We start from the raw sequence: 24024 nt of genomic DNA, 5'->3' as shown, positions 1-24024 counted from the left end.
CAAAATTACATAATTATAATTTTAGGATGCCTCTTAATCACAGTAGCAGAGAGAATGTAAGAATTATTGAGCTTGTTAAGTTGTAGGTTGCCTGTCTAGATAGCCTCAGAAATGAATTTAAATAGTCTCTGAACATACGAGCCTTGTTTTCTGGAAAGACCTAGACTGCCTTCATCAAAATCATTTGCTTTCTTTTCTTCTCTCTCATGGAACTTGTTTTCATGTTGATTGCATTCAATTTATTCTCTTTCTATTACAAGGTTTGTTTTTTTTGTTTTGTTTTTTTCTTTTTTTTTTGAGACGGAGTCTTGCTCTGTCGCCCAAGCTAGAGTGCAGTGGCACCATCTCGGCTCACTGCTAGCTCTGCCTCCCAGGTTCACGCCATTCTCCTGCTTCAGCCTCCCAAGTAGCTGGGACTACAGGCACTCGCCACTACGCCCAGCTAATTTTTTGTATTTTTAGTAGAGACAGGGTTTCACCATGTTAGCCAGGATGGTCTCGATCTCCTGACCTTGTGATCCACCGGCCCCGGCCTCCCAAAGTGCTGGGATTACAGGCGTGAGCCACCGTGCCCGGCCACATGTATTTGTTTATATATTTTATTCTCTTATTTGATTATGACCTTTTAAGGGTAGGAGTTTATTCACCTCAGATCATTGAAATCTTATTGCACAATGACTCTCTCAGAATAAGCACAAAATAAATATTAGTTGAAACACTGCATAAATTCTATTCAGAAAAATATTTCCATACTCTATATTAAATTATTTTAAAATAACAATATTTTATCAGCCAACAACCAGAAAGAACATACTATATAACCTTGGTGGTGTACTATTTATAGCAATGATACTGTCTTAAAGCTGGGAAGCACTTAACTTAAAAGTTAAGTTAGAGGTGAATTACAAGACATAACTATTTTATGGTAACTTTAGATGATTTAATTCTATATGTAGCAGTTTTAAAACAAAATCTCTAAAAGTAAAGAAAAATATTGAAAATCACACTAGAACTTTTTGAAAATTGGCATATTAATTTTAGAATTCATCTGGAAGCATGAAAGAGCATAAACAATAGAACAACAATTCTAACTGTTCATTGAAAAAGCTGAAGTTTGAAGTCTATAGTTTTAAAAATCTCCTTCCCTAATGGTTTTGCTAACTTCTATTGTACCTTTCCTTTCCATTTTTGGCAAATCTCTTGTGTATTTCAGCACTTTGTCAGCAATTGTGGTGGTACAACCATCTCATTCACATGTAATAAAAATTTAGTTTTATATAAGTCAAACTTTTTACCTCTCTTATCAATTCAAACTACCTTTCTCCCACTCCTCCTACTGAGAATGGTTAAAGGGTTATTGTCTGATCTACTTTTGTCCACTTGCTAGACTGGTTCTAATTCATCCTGGATTGGCTGGGAATGAGTATTGAAGCATAAAGGGAATACTGGTGCTACTGGATTGGAATTTTTCAGTAGGTATTCTTTCTATGGCAGTTCTTCACACAGTGTGTGTCTTCTGAGATATTTTTGTTGGCTTTTCTGAGAGCCTTCTCTTTTGAGACTCCTATAATGAATCTTTAGCATGAGTGATGGATTTTGTGGCTGGATGCCTCTGAAGTCTCTCAGCTTCTGCATTCAGATGGTGTGCCCTAGAGAAACTTTTTCTTCTGAGGTTCTCCTGTCTCAGCAGTCAGCCTCATGAAGTGGGGTTATCGTAAGATTGCTTGTAGTCTGTTAAAGTTTATAATCTCCAATTCTGACGTGAGAGAACTACATATTCTTGTTATAAAATGAAATATAATATTTAAGATAAATAAAATGTGCAGGAAATATGTCCAGTATGATTTCTAACTTGTAGGAAATGTATATGGATGTTTGAATAAACCAGTAAAAAACCTTTGCATGACTATATAAAAAAATTTTGGCTCTGAGAGTGAGATTACAAGTAGTCTTTCCTTTCACTTTTTTGATTTTCCATGTTTTTCAAGTTTTCTACCAGTATTGTTTGCTTTGGTGAAAAGAAAAAGAATGAATGTTTTTTCTTTAAAAAAATAATGTTTTAAAGTATGTAAAAGTAAAAACACAAAGGCTATTTTAAAAGATATGATTATAGTAGTGTCTGATGGAAGCAGCAACGGCATTACAAAGGAAAAGGATAGGTGATACCAGAACTATTTTAGAAGCAATTGCTAAGATGGTGTGGAAGACTGAGTAGTGTCTTCCCAAAATCCATGTCCACCCGGAATCTGAGCGTGTGCCTTTATTTGAAAGAAGGGTGTTTATAGATGTAATTAAGGTGAGGACTCCAAGATGAGATCATCGTGAATTTGAGTGGGCCCTAAATTCAGTCAATAGTGTCTTTATTAAAAAAGGAGAGGCAGATTTGAGACACATGAAGACAGATAAGGTCTCGTGAAGGTGGAGGCAGAGACTGGAGTTATTTGGCCCCAAGTCAAAGGATGCCAAGTGTTGCTGTCATCCACCAGAAGGTAGGAGAGAGGCAGGGAACATATTCTCCCTCAGTGCATCCAGATAGAACCAACCCTGCAGACTCCTTGTTTTGAACTTCCATTCTCCAGAACTGTGAGAGAATAGCTTTCTGCTGTTTTAAGCCTTCGAGTCTGCGATCATTTGTTACAGCAGCCATGGGAAACTAACACAGTGGGTAAGAGCCAAGTGCAGCTCCAGTGAATGATCGGTCTCTACTTTGGATTTATGTCAAATGTTTAAGATAATATTCAAGAATATGAACAGTAATGCTACCAAATAAGATGATAGAATAATTGTGCCAAAACAAAATAAATTTATAAAAAGGGTTTAGTTTATTTTCTCTGTATTGGATGTGCAGAGATTAACAAGGGGGAAAGCTATTTTGTACTCTCTTACTGTCTCTTCACATCCTGCATGTATATAGAAATATATATATATTTTTCTCAAGTCCCAGCTAGCAAATTACATTTTTTTTTTAATTTAGCTTCAGGGGGTACAGGTACAGGCATGTTACATGTGCAAATTATGTAATGCTGAGGTTTGGGCTTCCAGTGAGCCCATGACCCAAATAGTGAGCATAGTACCCAATAAATAATATCTCAACCTTCACCACCTTGCTTCCAACCTCCCCACCTTTTGGAGTCATCAGTGTCTTATCATTTTCTTTTTTTCTTTTTTCTTTTTCTTTTTTTTTTTTTGAAACGGTGTTTTGCTTTTATTGCCCAGGCTGGAGTGCAATGGCACCATCTTGGCTCACCACAACCTCTGCCTCCCGGGTTCAAGCAATTCTCCCACCTCACCCTCCCAAGTAGTTGGGATTATAGGCATGCGCCACCACACCTGGCTAATTTTTGTGTTTTTCCATGTTGGTCAGGCTGGCCTCGAACTCCTTACCTCAGGTGATCTGCCTGCCTTGGCCTCCCAAAGTGCTGGGATTATAGGCGTGAGCCACTGCTCCTGGCCCCATGTCTTTTATTTTCATCTTTATGTCCATACTCATTGTTTAGATTCCACATATAAGAGAAAACCTGTAGCATTTGATTTTCTGTTTCTGAGCTATTTTTCCTAATGATAATGGCCTTCAGCTGCATTCATGTTGCTGCAAAGGACATGATTTCATTCTGTTTAATGGCTACGTAGTGTTCTATGGTGTATATGTACCACATTTGCTTTATCCAATCCACCATTGATGGATACAGGTTGATTCTGCAACTTTGCTATCGTGAATAGTGCTGTGATAATCATGAGTGCAGGTATCTTTTTCATAAAAAGATTTCTTTTTCTTTGAGTAGATACCCAGTAGTGGCATTACTGGGTCAAATGGTAGTTCTATTTTTAGTTTTTTGAGAATTCATCATATTATTTTTTATAGGAGTTTAACAAATTTACATTCCCACCAATGGTACATAAGTGTTCCCTTGTCTCCGTGTCTTGGTCAACATATGTTATTTCATTTTTTTTTTTTTACCTTTTTATAATAGCCTTTCTGATTGGTGTGAGATAGTATCTCATTGTGGTTTTCATTTGCATTTCTCTGATACTACTGATGATGAGCATTTTTTTCATATGTTGGTCATGTCTATGTCATCTTTTGAGAAATGTCTGTTCATGTCCTTTTCTCTGTTTTTAATGGGGATATTTGTTTTTTTCTTGCTTGTTGGTTTAAATTCTTTATAGATTCTCGATATTTGGCCTTTGTTGGATGTATAGTTTTCCATTACTTTCTCCCATTCTATAGGTTGTCTATTCAGTTGATTATTTCTTTTGCTGCTCAGAGCTATTTAGTTTAATTAGGTCCCTTCGCCTATTTTTATTTTCGTTGCAATTGCTTTGAGGTTTTTTATAGGTATAAGATCATGTCATCGGCAAAGAGAGAGATAATTTGACTTTCTCATTTTCCAATTTTCATGCCTTTGTTTTTCTTTCTCTTGCCTAATAGATCTGGTGAGGACTTCCAGTACTGTGTTGAATAGAAGTGATGGGAATGGACATCCTTGTCTTCTTCCAGTTCTTAGTGGGGATGCTTCCATCTTTTGCTAGTTCAATATATTGACTGTGGGTTTGTCCTAGATTGGTCTTTAGTGCCTAGTTTGTTGAGGGTTTTCATCATTAAGGGAGCCATCCTTGCATCCTTGGACTAAAACCCACTTGACCATGCTGAATTATGTTTTTGATATACTGCTGGATTCAGTTTGCTAGTATTGTGTTGAGGATTTTTGCATGTATAGTAATCAGGGATGTTGTCCTGTTGTTTTCTTTTTTGTTGTGTCTTTGTTGAATTTTGGTGTCAGGATAATATTGATTTGGTAGAATTCCTCCAAGTATTAGGGAGGAATCCCTCCTCCTCAATTTTTTTGCAGAATAGTTTCACTAAGATCAATACCAGCTCTTCTTTGTACATCTGGCAGAGCTTGGCTATGAATCCACCTGGTACTGGACTTTTTTTGATTGGTAGGTTTTTTATTACTAATTCAATTTCATAACTTATTACTAGTCTGTTCAGGGTTTCAATTTCTTCCTCGTTCAATCTTGGGAAGTTTTATGTTTCCAGAAGTTTATCCATTTCCTCCAGGTTTTCTAATTTGTACAAGTAGAGATGTTTATAGTAGTCTGTGAGGATCTTTTGTATTTTTGTGGTATTAGTTGTAATGTCACCTTTATCATTTCTGATTGTGCTTATATTTTGTCTTTTCATGGTCAGTCTAACTAGTGGTCTATCAGTTTTATTTGTCTTTACAAAAAAACAATTTTTCATTTTGGTGATCCTGTGTATGGATTATTGGTCTCGATCTTATTTGGTTCTGCTCTGATTTTTGTTATTTCTTTTCTTCTGATAGCTTTGGGTTTGATTTGTTGTTTTTCGGAGGTATGACATTAGGTTGTTAATTTGAGATCTTTATGTCATCTTGATGTAAGCATTTAGAGCTATAAACATTCCCCTTATTACCACTTTTGCCATATCTCAGTGGTTGCTTGATATGTTGTGTCTCTATTTTTGTTTCAATTTTTATTTGATTTCTGCCTTATTTTTGTTGTTAACACAAAGGCCATTTAGGAGCAAGTTGTTTAGTTTCCATGTACTCATGTGATTTTGAGACTTTCTCTTGGTATTGATTTCTAACTGTATTCCACTGTGACCCAAGAAGATATTTCATATAATTTTGATTTATTTGAATCCATTGAGACTTACTATGTGATCAAGAGTACTCTATCAGTCAATTTTCATACTGGTATAAAAAACTACCTGAGACTGGGTAATTTATAAAGGAAAGAGGTTTAATTGACTCACAGTTCAGCATGGCTGAGGAGGCCTCAGGAGACTTACAATCATGGTGGAAGGAGAAGGGAAAGCAAGGCACCTTTTTTTACAAGGTGGCAGGAAGGAGAAGGAAACCAGGAGGAACTACCAAGCACTTATAAAACCATCAGGTCTCATAAGAACTCACTATCATGAGAACAGCATGGGGGAAACTGCCTCCATGATTCAATTACCTCCATCTGGTCTGTCCCTTGACATGTGGGGATTATGGGATTTATGGGGATTACAATTCAAGATGAGATTTTAGGTGGGGACACAGCCAAACCATAACACATCTGGTCAATTTTGAGAATGTTCAATGCACAGAAGAGAAAAATGTATATTCTGCAGTTGTTAGGTCAAATGTTCTGTAGATATATATTAGATTTATTTGGTCAAGAGTCCAGTTTAAGTCAAGAGTTTCTTTGTTAGTTTTTTGCCTAAGTGATCTGTCTAGTGTCATCAGTTGGTTGTTGAAGTCCCCCACTATTATTGTATGGCTACCTGTTTCCTTAAGTACTATTTGTTTTACACATTTGGGTGCCACAGTATTCAGTATATATATGTTTAGGATAGTCAAGTCTTCTTGTTGAATTCCTTCCTTTATGATTAAATAATGCCTTCCTTTGTCTTTTTTTTTTAATTTAGTTGGTTTAAAGTCTGTTTTATCTGATACAAGAATAGCAAGCCCTGCTCTTTTTTGTTTTCCATTTGCATAATAGTTCTTTCTTTACCTCTTTAAGCCTGTGGATGTCATTTCTCATAGGTGGGTCTATTGATTGCAGCAGATGGTTGAGTCTTTTTTTCTTATCCAGTTTGACAAACTTTATTTTTTAAGTGGAACATTTAGGCCATTTACATTCAAGATTAATATTGATATGTGAGGTTTTGTTCTTGTCACGGTGTTGCTAGCTAGTTGCTTTGTAGTCTTAATTGTGTAATTGCTTTATAGAATCTGTGAAACTTGTACTTATGTGTGTTTTTATGATAGCAACTATCTTACTTTCATTTCTGTGTTCAGAACTACTTTGAGCATTTCTTGTAGAGCCAGTCTAGTGGTAAAGAATTTTCTTATCATTTGCTTGTCTGGGAATGATTTTATTTCTCCTTTATTTATGAAGGTTAGTTGGGTAGGATATAAAATTCTTAAATAGCATTTTTTTTCTTTAAGAAAGCTAAAAATACATCCCCAGTCTCTTCTGGCTTGTAAGTTTTCTGCTGAGAAGTCAAGTGTTAGTCTGATGGGTTTATCTTTATAGATGATTTGACCCTTTTCTATAGCCAGTTAAGATTTTTTACTTTAGTTTTGAACTTGGATAGTCTGCTGACTATATGCTTTGGTTTATCTTGTATGGTATCTTGTAGATGTTATCTAAATGTCTCTCATCTGGGTATCTACCTCTCTAGCAAGATTAGGGAAATTTTCTTGAATTATTCTCTCAAATATGTTTTCCAAATTATTTATGTTTTATTCTCCTTCCTCAAGAATGCCTGTAAGTCATACGTCTAGTCATTTAATATGAGCCCATATTTCTCAAAGGCTTTGTTCATTAAAAAAGCCTTTTTAATTTATTTTTGTCTAACTGGGTTACTTTGAAAAACAAATCTTCAATATCCAAAGTTCTTTCTTCTGCTTGGTCTAATATATTGTTAAGGCTTTCAACTGTATTTTGAAATTCCTTAGGTGAATTTTTCAAGGCTAGAAGTTCTTTTTTTTCCTTAAGTATACTAGTTTGTCTTTCATATACTGAATTGTTTTTCTTGTTTTTCTATGTTGGTTTCCAAATTTCTTTTGGATCTCATTGAATGTCCTTGCAATTCATATTTTGAATTTATCTGTCACTTTAGAATTTTCATTTTGGTTACCATCTTTTGCTAGGAGCTAGTCTGGTCCATTGGAGTGTCAAAACACTCATCTTCTCATACTGCTGAACTTTTTGTGCTAGTTCCCTTTCATCTGAAGGAGATGTCACTTCTTATTTTTAAAATTGCTATCATTTGAATGGGACTTATTTTTTTAATTCTTTTTTCCCTTGAAGGTATGACTGTAGTGTATGTTGTGTATCTTCTTTTGGCTTCGTTTCTAGTCCTTTCAGGGGACCAAGGCTCTGTAATGAGTTCCTTGGTTGTGGATAGCTTTCGCCTGGGCGAAAGAGCAAGACTCTATCTCAAAAAAAAAAAAAAAAAAGTGATCTCGGTTCACTGCAAGCTCCGCCTCCCAGGTTCACACCATTCTCCTGCCTCAGCCTCCCGAGTAGCTGGGACTACAGGCGCCCGCCACTGCGCCCGGCTAATTTTTTGTATTTTTAGTAGAGACGGTGTTTCACTGTGTTAGCCAGGATGGTCTCGTTCTCCTGACCTTGTGATCCGCCCGCCTCGGCCTCCCAAAGTGCTGAGATTGCAGGCGTGAGCCACCGCGCCCGGCCTGTGTGATGGCTTTCTTCAATGCTGCTTGTTGTAGGGATGTATTGGACAGGTGAGCCAACACACTATCTCCTATGGGGCTGAGAGTGTGGAGATTTCAGGAAGCCTATCTCATACACTACCACCCTTCTGAACAGCAAGCTTTTTATTTGGTGGTGCAGTTCAGTCTTCTGTCCAGTTAAGTGGAGATTAACAGTAAGTACTGGCTTGCTCTCTGGTAGCTTCACAGTGAGTGAAGGCTCTGGTCCTGACAGATGAGGCAGGGGAGATTGTGTTGGGGTGCACTGACGTCTTGAGGGTAGGGGGGCGGGGGTCGGCACCAGCTCCTCATCCTGGGCAAGCAGGAATGCAATCTGCTTTCCTACCATGTCCCTATCATAAGGCTTATGACAGTCAGTACATATAGACATTGTCCTTTGGCTCCTTGCCCCAGCTAGGGATCATGTTCCTCTGGTGGCTACCACCAATATGGGCTTGGGGAAGAGCAGAGCCTCTTTCCTCAGTCCAGAGCAGACAGCTCTGTGGTTTGTCTACCCTCTGTTGCTGGGACATTGCTACTCTGTGTAAGGAGGGGGCAATTGGCACCACCCTTCCTGGAAGCCCATGAAATGCCAGCTCACTTTTAATGGCGGTACAGCCATGGTGAAAAGCATTGGAAAGGCTGTCTCCAAGTGCACATCTGCTGGCCCACAATGGTGAGAGCCTCTGTTACATCTTCAACAGTAGGGAGGGGAAATGGGAGATGACCCCCTCACCACATCTGTTCATGGTTGTTGGTGCCGCCCTCTTCGGTGGCCAGAGCTATGCCCGCATTTCCTTTTTCTCAAGGGTGGCTTTGCTGGGATGTGCTCCCATATCCCCTAGAGCTGGCCTGTGCTGAGGACGAGCTTTCCAGGGAAACACAGCTAGCTCCCCCAGGGACCCACCAGTCCCCTATGGTTGTCAAAGTCATAGCAGGTTATCTCTGTAGGGGATCTGTTGATGTAGCAACTTAAGGGATGAGGTTTCCCAGGCAGAGCAGTGGCCCACAACGGGTGTGCAACCAGTATGGTATCAACCACCTGTTTGGGCCTGTGCGGAGTGCAGCTGCACCTATGTGAGCTAGCCACCTGGATCCCTGTCCCCAGGAACTTCCCAAATTGCCACCAACATCATTACCTGGAGTCACCAGGGTACAGGGATTCCCCAACATTTTGGAGGTTATCAGATTGTTGTAGGGCTAAGGGGAGTAGAGAAGCCCCTGCTATTACCCTTTTCGTGGGGTTCTGAGTTCCTTGAGAGTCAATCTCTGCCAGATTCTTGCTGCTTTTGTGCACGCCACCTTGTTCCCGTGGGCTTTCTGACAGGTCCTGGCTCTCTTCTTTCAGCTCTTCATTTGGATCATGACCATTCACCTGTAACTTTGATCTTCCTTATGAAGGGAGTTGGTATCTGACATCCTAGTCGGCCATCTTAAAACATACATACACACACACACACACACACACACACACACACACACACCACACACACAGATTGTAGTTTTTTAAATGATCCCTAAGAATGTGAATTTAAGAATGTGAATTGGACTCTGTAAAAGAAAAAATCTTTATATCAAGGAGCTGCCTTTAGAAAATCAACTTACCACAACATTTCCAATTGAGAGATATAGGATGATAATAGTTATCTGCGACTTTTCAGTATTTCAGTGTATTGGATGGAATAACAAAGCATAATATGAGCCCTGATGCTGGATAGAGATTCAAAATGATTCTAGGATTCCATAGATATCAAGGTTCTCAGTGAACAGTCAAGAAATCTAGGACCTATTATGTGGCATAACTAGGGCTTGGTAGCTTGAAATAGGATTGTGGTGAAGGGGATGTAAAGAAATATACTGCTAATATTTAGGATGTAGTTTATAAACCTTTGGTCTTTGTGTATAATCTTCCCTTTTCGATATCCACTCTTAGCAGAAGGAAGGAAAGAAAATATAATATAAACAAGAGGTAAATTGATTAATTTTGAGATTAATGACCCTTTAAGAAGTTATTGATATTGTGTATTTTATTATTATCGATATTTTAATATTATTGCTGTATTATTATTTCTATTTATTTTATTTATATTCAAATTGTTTGAATTTATAATTTAGAGCTTGTTTTCGGCTAAGGAAGTTCTAAATAATCTTATAAGATTAAACACTAGCCCTGTGATGTTAAAACAAAAAGGTGGATCGGAGATCATTTTAAAAGAGCGCTTAACCTATGGTTGAGATCACTGAAATCCCTGAAAGTTTATGTTCAGTTTTTTGTGTATGTGCTCGTTAGTCTTGGCAGCAGCTTAATAACTTTGATTATGTCCTCAAAGGAGTAGTAGGCCCAGAAATGTTAGGGACCTTATATCATAAATAGAAGAAAGATCACTGTACCAGCAACCCAGAAATATTTGTTACATTCACTGAGTATTGAATTTAGCTCTCAAAATCCTGGAAGCTAAAGTAAAACAAAAAAAAACACACCAAAAAAGCTATGCATAATTCTTGTACAATAAAGAAGTACAATTTCATTTGCAGAGATAGACTATTTCCTAGTACTAAGCTTAAAGAGAAATCAATCCTATGGCTGATTCTTCAAGAAATATAACATCATTTAATATCCAAATATCTCTGACAGCAGGATTGTAAAAGATATGAACAATTTAAGTTGATGTTTCTAGTGAAAAAGAATGAAAGAAAAGCTGAAGACATAACTTTATGTCTTAACTGCAAAAGCATAACTCTAGGGGAGGCAAGATAATATAGACCAGATGTAATAATATAGGAATCTAGCTTAGGCTTTGAGAAATGGAAGTTTAACATATCTGTTAGTTGGGTTCTCTCAAATATCAAAGAGAGCATGTGGTGAATGTCAATCATTGCATTGTTGAATTCTTCTGTCTTGGCCTGCATTAAAATTGTTTAAAGGTATACCATTTATTCATTTATTCTAAAAGCTACATACTAACACGACAACAGTGGTTTCTGTTATGATGAAGAAACTGTCCTAAATCTGCCTACGTGTGGGTAATAGATGTACCCAATACAGAGCCAAAGTTTTCTCAAAAATTAATGTTGTCGTATTTGAACACTTAGACACTTAGGACAGATATTAGAATTTAAATTCATTAAATTTATATATTTACTATGCTGTCTTAAATTAATACAAACTCATTATTATGAGCCTATCAGATATTTAGTTTTCACTGGACAAAATATTGATGGGCTCCTCAGTATACCTTTAGTGAATTTTCACTCACTTAGACAATGGCAAACATTCTAAAAGGTAATATAGTTTTAGTAGTTTTTTTTCTGACAGTGATTCCTTTATCAGGGCTACATTTGTTTTTAGCGATAAACATTTTTCAGCATAAATGAAATTCTGTCCTTTTTCTTCTCCGAATCAGGTTTGTATCCACTTAATCTAATAACCATGTAAATTATTATACTTATATACATATTTATTATCTGCTTCATTCTGAAAGGATTTGAGAGAGTTTACAGAAGTTTCTTCAGTTATACTATTAAAAAGTAATGGGAGAACAGAAGACTTCTGAAAGCCATTAGCATGAAAAAATATATCTTGATTTTTCTCTTTTCAAAAGCTCTTATATTTTGTTAAGATATTATATTAAATCAGTTTTATATGTAACTGTATTCAACCCAAATAATAGTTTAAATGAATATATATACACATGTACAGATACACATATCTATGCAAACAGATAGATATTTAGTATTCATTTGGATGATCATTGTAAGCACATACCATGTTACAATCCAGATCAAGTTTGTAACTCACTCTGAATGTCAAAGACAGAAACATACAGAAAAAAGATAATTTAAAAAAGTTATTACAATGAAAATGCTCATAGTAATTATAGCGTTGTCACAATGTGACTGGATAAGATTTAGTCAATTTTATGCTCCCTTTTATGTCAACTAATATATATATATATTCACATGTTCATAAACTAGTTAAATAATCTAGAATTGAACTGAAAAAAGTTATGTGGACTTTACAAATGTATGTACTATCTATCATATGATATATGAACCACAGAGCGTTGAGAAATTAGAAAGATATTTATCCCATAACATGCAAACCTAAATATTAATATATGAGAACGTTTAAATGCTGTATAGAGGAGATGTAACAAAAATCAAAATACATAGCAAAAGGTTTATTCTCAAATATTCATAAAAGTGCAAATAAAATGGTATTTTCTGTCTTGATCCGAAATACTACTTCCTGATGAAATACTATATTCCTGTTGACTCCTAGTAGCTGTAGGTGGTGTTTAGAAAACAGTATTTGCATCTCTCAGCTGGCAGCCATGAAAATGTGCAGAAGTTCCAAGTACTACTCTGTGTTCTTAATGACTTCCTTACCCACTGGTTACCATGCCATCAGAACCTTGATGTGCATATGTACTTAGTCTCACAGATCACTGCAGTGGGATGAATGGTTCCTGCATGGACCCTGGCAGGGTGGAGGTTAAAATCCCATCCCAAGCAGCCATATGCCCCTGCTGATCCACTAACAAGAGTGAGTGGATCAGCGGGGACTCCATGGTAGAGTGCTGATGAGCCTAATTGGCAACAGATGCTTCATTCCCTGGAAGCAAAAGACAGAAACAAGTAAAAGAGAAGGAAATGAAGACTTGAAACTACACTGCATTCCAATTACACCTTCATGTTGGAGGAAACTCAGGCAGTTACTATTGAGATACCAGATTGATAGTAAAATGATATTAGCCCCCTTCTTTATATCCTTTGATCTTTCAGATAACTCTTTCAGTACTTTAGTCACTAAATGAGATGTATGGATTAGATAACTTCCAAGATTCCTTCAGATTTGATATTCCATGTGTTTACTAGTAATTTCATTGATTCTTGTTAAAACTCACTAGATATTGAAAATCTGTATCTTGAACAATTTTTATTTGTTTGATTTGAATAAAGAATGGTATAATGGGACCAGGTGTGGTGGCTCACGCCTGTAATCCCAGCACTTTGGGAGTCCAAGGAGGGCGGATCACGAGGTCAGGAGATCGAGACCATCCTGACTGACACGGTGAAACCCTGCCTCTACTAAAAATACAAAAAATTAGCCGGGTGCGGTGGCGGCCGCCTGTAGTCCCAGCTACTCGGGAGGCTGAGGCAGGAGAATGGTGCGAACCCTGGAGGCAGAGCTTGCAGTGAGCCAAGATCGCGCCACTGCACTCTAGCCTGGGTGACAGAGCAAGACTCCGTCTCAAAAAAAAAAAAAAAAAAAAAAGAAGAAGAATGGAGAATGGTATAGTGGAAATGGAAACAGTCTGACGTCTGACTTTTGGAATCAGAAAGACATGGACTTGATCTGTAATTCTGTCCATTGCTGTACATCTTGAGTGAGTCTTCTTAGTTTTTTTCTCTTATAAAATTGACAAATACATAACTTGCAAGGCAGTAGTGGGGTAATTTCATTCTCAGCACACTTATATAGCAGTATTTCCTTGAGCCTACTTGCAAATGTAATGGAAGTTTAAATATGTCAGAAAAATATATTTTCACGTTATACAAAGAACATTCTTTACTGAGAAGACTAAAAATATTATAATTTACTTAATTATACCTCACCTTTGAGGATGTTTGATGATATAGCCAGGCTTTCATTCCTGTGCTTTAATTTTGTTCTTTTAATTCGCATTTAAATCCATATTTGACAAACTTAAGTCTTATGACTGAAGTTTTTTCACACCTAATGATTTTCACATTTGACACACCTGATGATTGCAATCATTATCTCAATTATGCGAAGTTTACGAGACATATTTTTTATCACTAGAACAACATATTCTTTTCTGTTGTTGTTTTATATTCACTTAAAAAATATTACAGCAAAATCTAAAAATGGTAAATCCTGAAATGTTTGTCTGCCAGCACAAAATTCTGAACTCTTTGTGCAACAGAGGTGCAAAGTATAACATAGGAAAGTTTGGATAGTATGAAAACTAAACATATTCTTCATCCTTTATGAGTCACTTTTTTGATATAATTATTTTCAGTGTCTTAGTTAGTTTTCCATTTTCAAGTGAATTAGTAGCATTTTATGTTTTATTCATCTCCCAGGCTAAGACTTTACAGTTAGTGGAAAGTCTGAAGGGTCTTGCTGTATATTTACTTTTTTCATGTTCGTTAGGGGGTGTATCCAAATCTCTAAACTAGTTTTGTTAGGCTATTTTAATATGTAGATGACTAGATGAGCTTACAATTTTTATTTTTTGTGTTATACATTTTCAATTTAGAAACGAACAAACAAATGAGAGACAATATAGAAAGCAAAGATTAACAACCCAGAAACAGTCTCTATCAACATGTTGGTGTGTAACTACAGTTTTTTTCTGTATAACCATGGCAACCATGTATGTGACTAAGCAATGTTGTCACCTTTATGAATGTGATAATTGTGACACAATATATTCACTGGAAACATATTATTTTTGAATCTTTTTTAAGAAGATAATACAAAGAGATCTGTGATTTAAGATTAGGAACTTGTCTTTTACCTCCATTGATTCTATTCAATAATCTATATGATTTTTAGAGAAAAATTACTGAGAAAGATCATAATTTCTATAAATCACAATGTCTCAAAAGCTTCAGACATAATACATTTCCCTGTAGAAATTGATCCCAGGGTGAATTATCAAAATTCAGACCTTTTTTAAAGCTTTAAAGGTAACATCAATTATTTTCTGTAGCTGTCAGCATGAAACTATAATTAGCTTTATATGGGCAAAAGTAGTCATGACCATATGAAATATTGAGACAACAGAAGATCTCATGAACAACAAATGTGTCTCATAATTTCACATTTAAATCAGTTGATGTTAAATGAATCAGAGTCACAGATTCAGGGCTTTTCTGCCCCTTTTAAAAATATATATTTTAGTTGAAATCTTAGGAGTAGAAATATTTGGCAAGAAATTGGTTATTTGGTTAATACAAACCATAAATCAGTTTTGTGATTTTTATAAATACATAATTCTGTCATCTCTAATAGGGCAGAATTTTTTAAAGTAGAGCTTTTAAGTTTGAAAAGGCAGCTGCTATGCATCTATTATGAATCTTTACTGTGAATTCATTATAGTGGATTATTATGAAATGAGGGGATGAAAGCAGCAATCTAACTGGGATGAAAGCAGCAATCTGGCTTGCTGAGAGGCTTCCTTCTCCTGTAATCATCCTATGGAATTTAAACCACAGAGAAGGGCTAATGTCACATGAAAGTGCCTACTTAAGTACTCATGAGTGATGGCATTGGGTGACTTCTAATGTTGGCTGCACCTCCATATTTCTATTTTTAAAGGGTAGTGTGAACTGTGGCACCTAATATTTACCTTTGTAATGTCCCTTTCTCATTATCAACATGGTGAATATGTGTAGGAGTAAACAGAGTCCAATTTGCTATGACAATAGCTGGGAATAAGGTTTTAGATAATGCTTGAAATTTAACTAAGCATATATATGTTGTAAAATACGGTTATTTTTAATTATGTGAAATGAACTGAGCTATTATTTGAGCCTCTTCACTGACTCTTTCTTTAAAGCAGAATAATTGGTTACTTAACAGAAAAAAAATTATGTACGTGCATTTTCAAACCTGAGGACACCCACACATTTTAAATAGTTTTAAATTTCTCCATTTCAAATAATTTTTGATGAAAGGTTTTTAAAAACAACATGAATTTTTTAAAAACATGAACTCTCATTTTTTAGTCAAATTTACATCTTTCTGTTAAAATGTATTACAGAGTCTGCAAATGGGAAAGTTTATATTGTCTAATCACGTATTAATAGAAACATTTCTTTTGTGAAAGTGTAGTGGTGTAGGACGGGTTTAAAACACCAGTTCTGGATTATTTACTTCAGTGTAGAAAAAGAATGTATAATACAAAACATTGCAATATTTTCTGTTATCTTTTTAAAGTTCCCAAATCATATTTCTTTCTTTTTGGATTTCTTTGGTATAACTATCATCCCTATACACAACAGTAGTTCAGTCTCTTAATAAAATCACATTGAAGAAACAGCTCATAACATATTTTTTAAAAAGTATGTTCACTCTTTATTTGCATCTTTAGAAAAATTTTACGAAATCCTTTTTTTCCTTGCCCTGTAGGTGAGTTGGATGTGGTGACCGCATAAATCTCCCTCTGGCATTTTAGACGCCAGATTTTTTGATTCGACTTTGGATTTACTCAATCATTTGAGTTTGAGGTCTTCTGTAGTCTACATTTGAATCCCATTCCAATGTCATGTAACTTTAACTCTTGAATGCATTTTCAAGGGGCTAGAGTTTGCACATACAAGAATAGGGCAGAGAAAAATAGGAAATGAACTCTGTATACCTAGAAATAATCAGGTTGGTTGAATGGCTACAGTTTACTCTAGATTGTCTTCAAGGTAGAGTATCCATACAAGGGAAACTTTGAGTTGACTATACTTTGCTCTGTATTGGTATAATCATTAATAGTGGTGGTGTAGATTTCAGCATGGGGGATGAATCCCAATTGAGAGGGGAGGTAAGTAATAATATTACTTTCTCCTCTTCTGTGCCAGACTAACAAACACAGAATTAAATGATAAAGCAGAAAACAATTTGATGACTGGAACACTTAGTGACATCATTTAATAGCCTGTGGCATAGAAGCTATTGCAGTAATAATTTCTCTCCAGTGAGGAAGACTACATAATGGTACTTGCCTGGAAGTCTTAATTTTCCGATCCAAAACTTCAGGATATTTTTCAAGCCTCCTGCCACGACCCCATATGCCACAGCAGACAAGATTTTGCAACCATTCCTGAAGAAAATAGATAATAAGTACAAATATATTTTCCAGTACTAAACTGAAGATCATGCTGTCTTAAAATTTTATATTGCCTGTATGTGTACAGTGGAAAGTTAGCATTGATGGCAGCCAGGTTATAAAAATTTAGTTCATAAAAACCCATGCTTAAAATATAAACTATAGGTCAGGTGTGATGGCTCATGCCTATAATCCCTTTAGGGAGACCAAGGCAGGAGGATTTCTTAAGTCCAGGAGTTCAAGACCAGCCTGAGCAACAGAGCAAGACCCCATCTCTAAAAGTATATATATAGATATAGATATACATATACATATGTGTATATATATAGATATAGATATACATATACATATGTGTATATATATGTGTGTATGTGTGTGTATATATGTACATATATACACACACAGAGAAAGAGAGAGAGATTTCAAGCATAGATCCCTGAGAATTTGTTGTGATTTCTATTGTATTTCACCAGTTGGTGGCGACATTTTTGACTTCCAAATGTAAAAAGTTCTTTGCCATTTTCTCCATGATTGAAGGGATACTGATTTTTATTCCAGAGGTTTTTTTCCTCAAGTAATTTCAAGAATCTTGAATGCCTGCAGTTTTGTTTTGATTGTTGTTCATTGATGCTAAGTGTAGATAATCATACTAGGAGTCTCTAACATTCCACAGAAGTGCTCCCTCAGCTAGAATGTTGTTTCCATCATCAAGACTACCAATTGCCACCCATATTTATATATTGTACATATGTGTATATCTCGAAAGAAACCATTCCCAGTGCCAGTGGAACCAGACACCAACTGTTGTTCTTCAGTCATGTATATTTAGTTGTCACAAATAAGGAGTGGGAAGGAGAATTCGCCTTTTTCATTACTCTTCCCTGGGGGCTTGCACAGTAAGATTACTTGAGCTTCAGAATGCCAATAGTCAATGGTGAATTTTTCTGTCACTTTCACAGTTAGTCAAGTGTGCGCTCTGCAATATCAATTTTACACAGCCATAACATTTCTTCCTTTATGAAGCAAAACCCAGGTAGTGGTGGAATATAGTTCTGTTGCATCTCTACACATCTGGTGCTGGTAGAGTTTAAAATCAGCCACCTGTCACTGATACTAGATACCTAGATACCACTTATGGATATGGAGGCTTGACTTGCTCATAGTCGTTTTAATGAAGTGAGGGGGAAGCTTTAGCTTCATAAGTGCTCTAAGTGTTATATATATAAGTGTGGTGCACCTCTTTCAATATCCATGAGCTACTACTGATAACCAAAGGTGGGTTTTATGCTGAAGCATAACTACCACTGATGGCTAACCTCAGTCTTTGTCACTGAATCATGTTCTTAGTCCTTGTCATAGTATCTTTCCTTATAATGAGTTTTTGCTCAATATAAACTTCAATTTTTCCTCTGTTAGGGTATCCTAGTATATTAAAAATATTTGTATAGACCTGGACATCATTGTAAAAATCCTTTTGTCCTCATCTTCTCTGTCCACTGCTTCAGGGAGATTCCTAGTCCTTATTAGAGTAAGTTGGCTCATTCATTCAACAAATATGTATTCATTTTTCACAACGCACCAGGCAATGACATAGGCATAATGTTCAAAAAAGAGAGAGATGCAAATATTTGTAAATTCAGATATCTTTTTCTCCACAGTGATTATAGAATAAATAATTAAATATTCAAGAAATAACATACCAGATAGTAAAGAGAAAAATCAAAATAAGGGCTAAAGAGAAAAATAAAATAAGGAAGTGGTATTAAGTTGTGTCAAGAGTGAGGATGGTTTTAAATTTGACATAGAGTGAGTAGGGATTGCCTGTAATGAAGGACAAATTTGAGCCAATACATGATGAAACTGAGGAAGTGAGCCAAGGTTCATGGGAGGGATCAGTGCAGGAAGATTGTGCCTAAAGTGTGCAGTCCTGAGGAGGGAAGGTCGTATGTGACTATGGTCAGAATAGGTATAAGGTTGAGGTCTTAACTTTATACAACAGCAACGTCTATGTTCCTTCTCTGGTCTAGTCAAGACACTCATTTATAATGGAAGGGGGAAAAAAGTAGTTGACGTGATCAATCTATTACAAATTAATATGGGACACAGAGGGGGTGAGCAGGCTATGAAGAAATAGATAAATAGAAATGCTGACATATCAAGGTAAAATAATGCCTTGCCATGTCTAGCTAAGAATATACTTTCTTGGTGAGAGTTGATTAAAACATAATGCAAGACTATTAGGTGTTTACATTTGGAAGCATTGGCCCAAGTTCTCCACTTAGCAAGCAATGTATAGAGTGCCTAGAGTAGCAGTCTTAGAGGAATTAAATAATTTTCCATTTAGTGTTTTATTTATAAGTTTTATCAAAGATAAAAACTTTTAGCAATGGAAGTCCAATTCTAGATACAATCAAACTTCGCTGCTTTGAACAAACAATCAGAAGAAAATAAAATCTGGCAATATTCTTGGATGTTGTTTTAAAGACTATGTTTTGTTTTGATGTGTCCAATTTAGCACACCTTTCTTGATGTTAGGCCATATTTTTACTTGACATATATTTCACAAGTATTTATTATGTGCAAGGCTGTTTTAGGTGTACAGGTATAGCAGTGAATCAAACGATATCCCTACCTTAGTAGAATTTCTGTGCTGGAAGGCAAGGTTCTAGGTCAGGTTCTAGGTCAGTGTAAGTGGATAGAGAATTTCCATAGGAAAGTTATTCAGGAAGGCATGTCAATCAGAATATGCTGTGGTAACAAATACACCTCTAAAATTTACTGTCTTTATAAACAAAGATTTTTTTCCTGTTTATACCATATGTACATTGGTATAAACAGAGCACCGGGCTCTACTTATTGAAATTACTCATAGACCCAGGGTGAAGAAACAGGCACCACCTTGACTGTTGTTTGTCATTGTGCTTCAGGGAAAAGAAAATTCTGGAGGGACTAGAACCAGGAAATGTGACATGTCTCATTTCTACTTGTAACTCATTGCCCAAAACTAGTCGCATGCTCCACCCAACCACAGGGTACCCAGGAAGTGGGGAAGCCTAAATATGTTGGTTAGATAGCACTGATGACCACAAAATAAAGCATATCAGATAAAGAACTCTCTGAGAAAGTGACATTTGAGCTGAGACTTGAAGAAAATGAGGGAGTGAGAGCCAGAGACAGAGCTTTTTCAGCAAAATGAAGAGTAAGGAAGTTAAGGCTCATTTAGTTTGTTCAAAAAGTAGTGAAGATTTCTTCAAAGTTAAAAAAATGCAATTAATAAAATGTAAGAACATGAAGAGAAGCTACAGATGAATAGAAAATAATTGCAAAATTTTATGTGCTTAAAACTGCATATTCAAAATGTACAAAGAGCACGTACGAGTTAATAACAAGGAGACAAACAATCCAGTTTTCAAAAAATGAGCAAAATATTTGAGACACTTTACCAAAGAGGATATACCAATGGTAACTGAATACATAAAAAGATTCTAAACCTAAGTAATTATTAGGGAGGCATAAATTAAACCACAATGAAATACCATATACATTCACTAGAATAACTATAATGAAAACAACTAACAGTATCAAGTGTTGCATGAATGTGGAGAAACTGGACCTTCATATATTGCTGGTGGGAATGTGAAATGGCATATCTGCTTTGAAAAACAGTTTGGCAGTTTCTTAAAAAGTTAAATACACATGTCACATAACTATTTGATAACTAGGAACTTTATTGAATGTGAAATAAAATCTACTAAAGAACAATGTAAATATATGTTCATACGAAGACTTGGATATTAATGTTCATAGGAGCATTATTCAAAATAGGCAATAAGAAGAGAAAATTCAAAGGTCAATAAAGTGGTGAAAGGATACACAAATGTAGCATGCCTATAAAATGGAATGAATGACATATATGCTACAGCATAGACAGGCCTCAAAAATGTTATGCGAAATGAAAGAAGCCAGACGCAAACAGCTTATTTATATTGTATGATTCTGTTATATTCCATTACCACAAAAGGGAAAACTAGAGATGTAGAAAGCATATCAGCAGTCACTTGGAACTGTCAGTGGGAGAATAATTAACTGAAAATGAGCACAAGATAAATTTTTTGAAATAAAGGAAGTGTTCTAAGACAAGACAGAGTTAATATTTGCAGAATAGTATAAATTTACTAAAACAAATGTACACTTAAAGTGAATGGGCCCGGGCATGATGGCTCATGCCTGTAATCCCAGCACAATGGGAGGCCAAAGTAGGAGGATCACTCGAGCCCAGGAGTTCAAGAGCAGCCTATGCAATACAGTGAGACTTCATCTTAACAAAAAATCAGAAAATTAGCCAGGCATAGTGGCGTGCACCCATAGTCTCAGCTACTCAGGAGGATTTCTCGAGCCCTGGAGGTTGAGGCTGCAGTGAGCCATGCTGGCACCACTGCACTCCAGCCTGGGTGACAGAATGATGAGTCCCTGTCTCAAAAAAAAAAAAAAAAAAAAAAAAGGATGGAATCTTATGGTATGTAATGTTTGCTTCAATAAAGCAGTTTAAAAAAAGAAACAGTAAGAAGGCCAGTGTGGCTCTTTTAGAATAAAGAAGGAAAAGAGCCGTAGATGGTGTGGTTAGAGGTATAGCCAGTGACCCTATTCTCATCATCAGTGAGGCCTTGACATCAAGATCCAGTTTCGGCTTCTTTTCAAGTTTGTGGGAAGTCAGCGGACTATTTTGAGTATTAAAGGTACTGGAATTAATTTATGTATTTAAAGGACCCTCTATGTTGATTTGCTGCAGCAGGTAAGATTGAAGCAAGACAATAAATTACGACGCTTTTATAGTAGTTCAGAAAAGAATATATGGGAAGTAGATCAAGAATGAGGAGTAAACGTGGTGAAAAGTGGTCTTCCCTGGAATAAGTTTGAAAGTAGAGGCTCCAAGGTGAGTTAATGGATGTGGTTGGGTTACTAGACTTTTAAGCATTCGTATTAACAAGTAATGCGAATAAATAACATCCTTATCCCATTCCTAACCCTCTGCTCAACATTAAACACAACTCTAAGTCAATACTTAAGTCTTAACCTTAAGGCTTAGGGTTAGGGAGTAATCACTAATGGGATGTGGATCATGGAAGTTTGATGTGTATACATTTTAATAATTAAAAAACAAAAAAACCCACTTGTTTGATGTTGATTTTTTTAAATATCAATAACTCTGCATCAAAATGGCCTTGCCACATTTTTTTGTTCACCGTTAAAATGATATATTTTATCTGAGACTGCAAAAAACTACCACAGGCTTTCATGATAACCATCCAAAACAATTGAATAGAATTAGGCTATACCTCAATTTTCATGATATATAATGTGTAATTTAGGTTAACAGTTTAGTACTCAAATAAATCAAATATAAATGATAAACATTTCTGAATGCAATTTCCCTTCTCAAATTTGAAGTATGATTTCCTATTACAATAATGCATTTTATTTTTGAAGAACAATTTCAGAGTAATTGCAGATAATTAAATATATTGGATTGTAATTTTGAAAATTACCTGTGTGAAGGGAATAGATATAGTAATTTGTCTTTGCTTTTTATAGGTTGAACTTGTAGAACTAAACATAAAATATTTAAGTTTTACTGGAACAAATAATTTAGGAAGAAGCAAATTGTAAAACTGGCTTCAAGTATTTGCAAATTAGAGTTTTAACAATTTCTCCTATCAAAAAATTAAGGTGATAGAAATTTATATTACTACCAATTATGGTAAGAAATTTCATTTTGAAAGTTTTTAAGAGGCTAAAATAATAAACTTGCCATCTAAATGGTCAATTGCTTATTTTTGTTTATATTCTATATAGTGAATGCTGGGAGACACTTATGACTATTCAAAGAGTCAGTCTCATTTTCTTTCTGGAATACTAACTCTTTTACCTGAAGCAAAATAATTGTCTCCATGTAATGCTTCTGATTGATTATTTTGATTTTCCTGTAATTGTTTTACTAATTTTGGAATCTCCCTAATAAGAATGGTTTTATAGTAAAACAAAACAAACAAACAAAAAATAGTACTACCTGGAGTAATGGGTAAACTCCAATATCTTAGTGGGAAAATGTAACAAAAGTTTAGTTTTAGCTTATTTAAATATTGGAGTGATGCTAGTGATTTTCTGAGAGGCTTTCTTGTAATTGTTTCATTATGTCAGCCCCTTTTACTGTAACTATGCTATCTTCACCATATGGCTTTCTTTGTGCCTGTTTCTATTAAGCCGATGAATGGTAAAGATTACGCAGGATCTTACATGAGAGCTTTGTCTGGGCCAGAGTGGAAAAAAAGTACACCTCACTACTGCTTTCCTTTCTATGACTAGTCAGAGCTCACTCATTATGGTCCCAAATAATAATTGTGTTTTTTTTAAATTCTAAAATAAGAAGAAATTAAGTTATTGACTAGTCAACAGTCTTTGCAACTATCAGGAAGCTATATATTATTTTCAGCAATCTAGAGAAAGAATCCTCATTTAAAAATTACTTTGCTTGATACTTATGTAACGTCCAGATCAAGACGAGATTCTTTCATCTCATGATTTCTTTCTTGACTTTAAAAACAAAACAAGGCCGGGCGTGGTGGCTCATGCCTGTAATCCCAGCACTTCGGGAGGCCAAGGCAGGTGGATCACGAGGTGGATTCGAGACCAGCTGACCAACATGGTGAAACCCCGTCTCTACTAAAAATACAAAATTTAGCCGGGCATGGTGGCGTGCACTTGTAATCCCAGCTACTCAAAAGGCTGAAGCAGGAGAATCACTTGAACCTGGGAGGCAGAGGTTGCAGTGAGCCAAGATCGTGCCACTGCACTCCAGTCTGGGCAACAGAGCAAGACTCCATTTCAAAAACAAACAAATAAAACAGTGTTACTGAGAAATAATTCACATATCATAAAATTCA

Source organism: Gorilla gorilla, chromosome 2 (genome assembly GCF_029281585.2).
Source record: "Gorilla gorilla gorilla isolate KB3781 chromosome 2, NHGRI_mGorGor1-v2.1_pri, whole genome shotgun sequence".
Classification (NCBI taxonomy): Eukaryota; Metazoa; Chordata; class Mammalia; order Primates; family Hominidae; genus Gorilla; species Gorilla gorilla.
Note: the sequence above shows the minus strand (reverse complement) of the source record.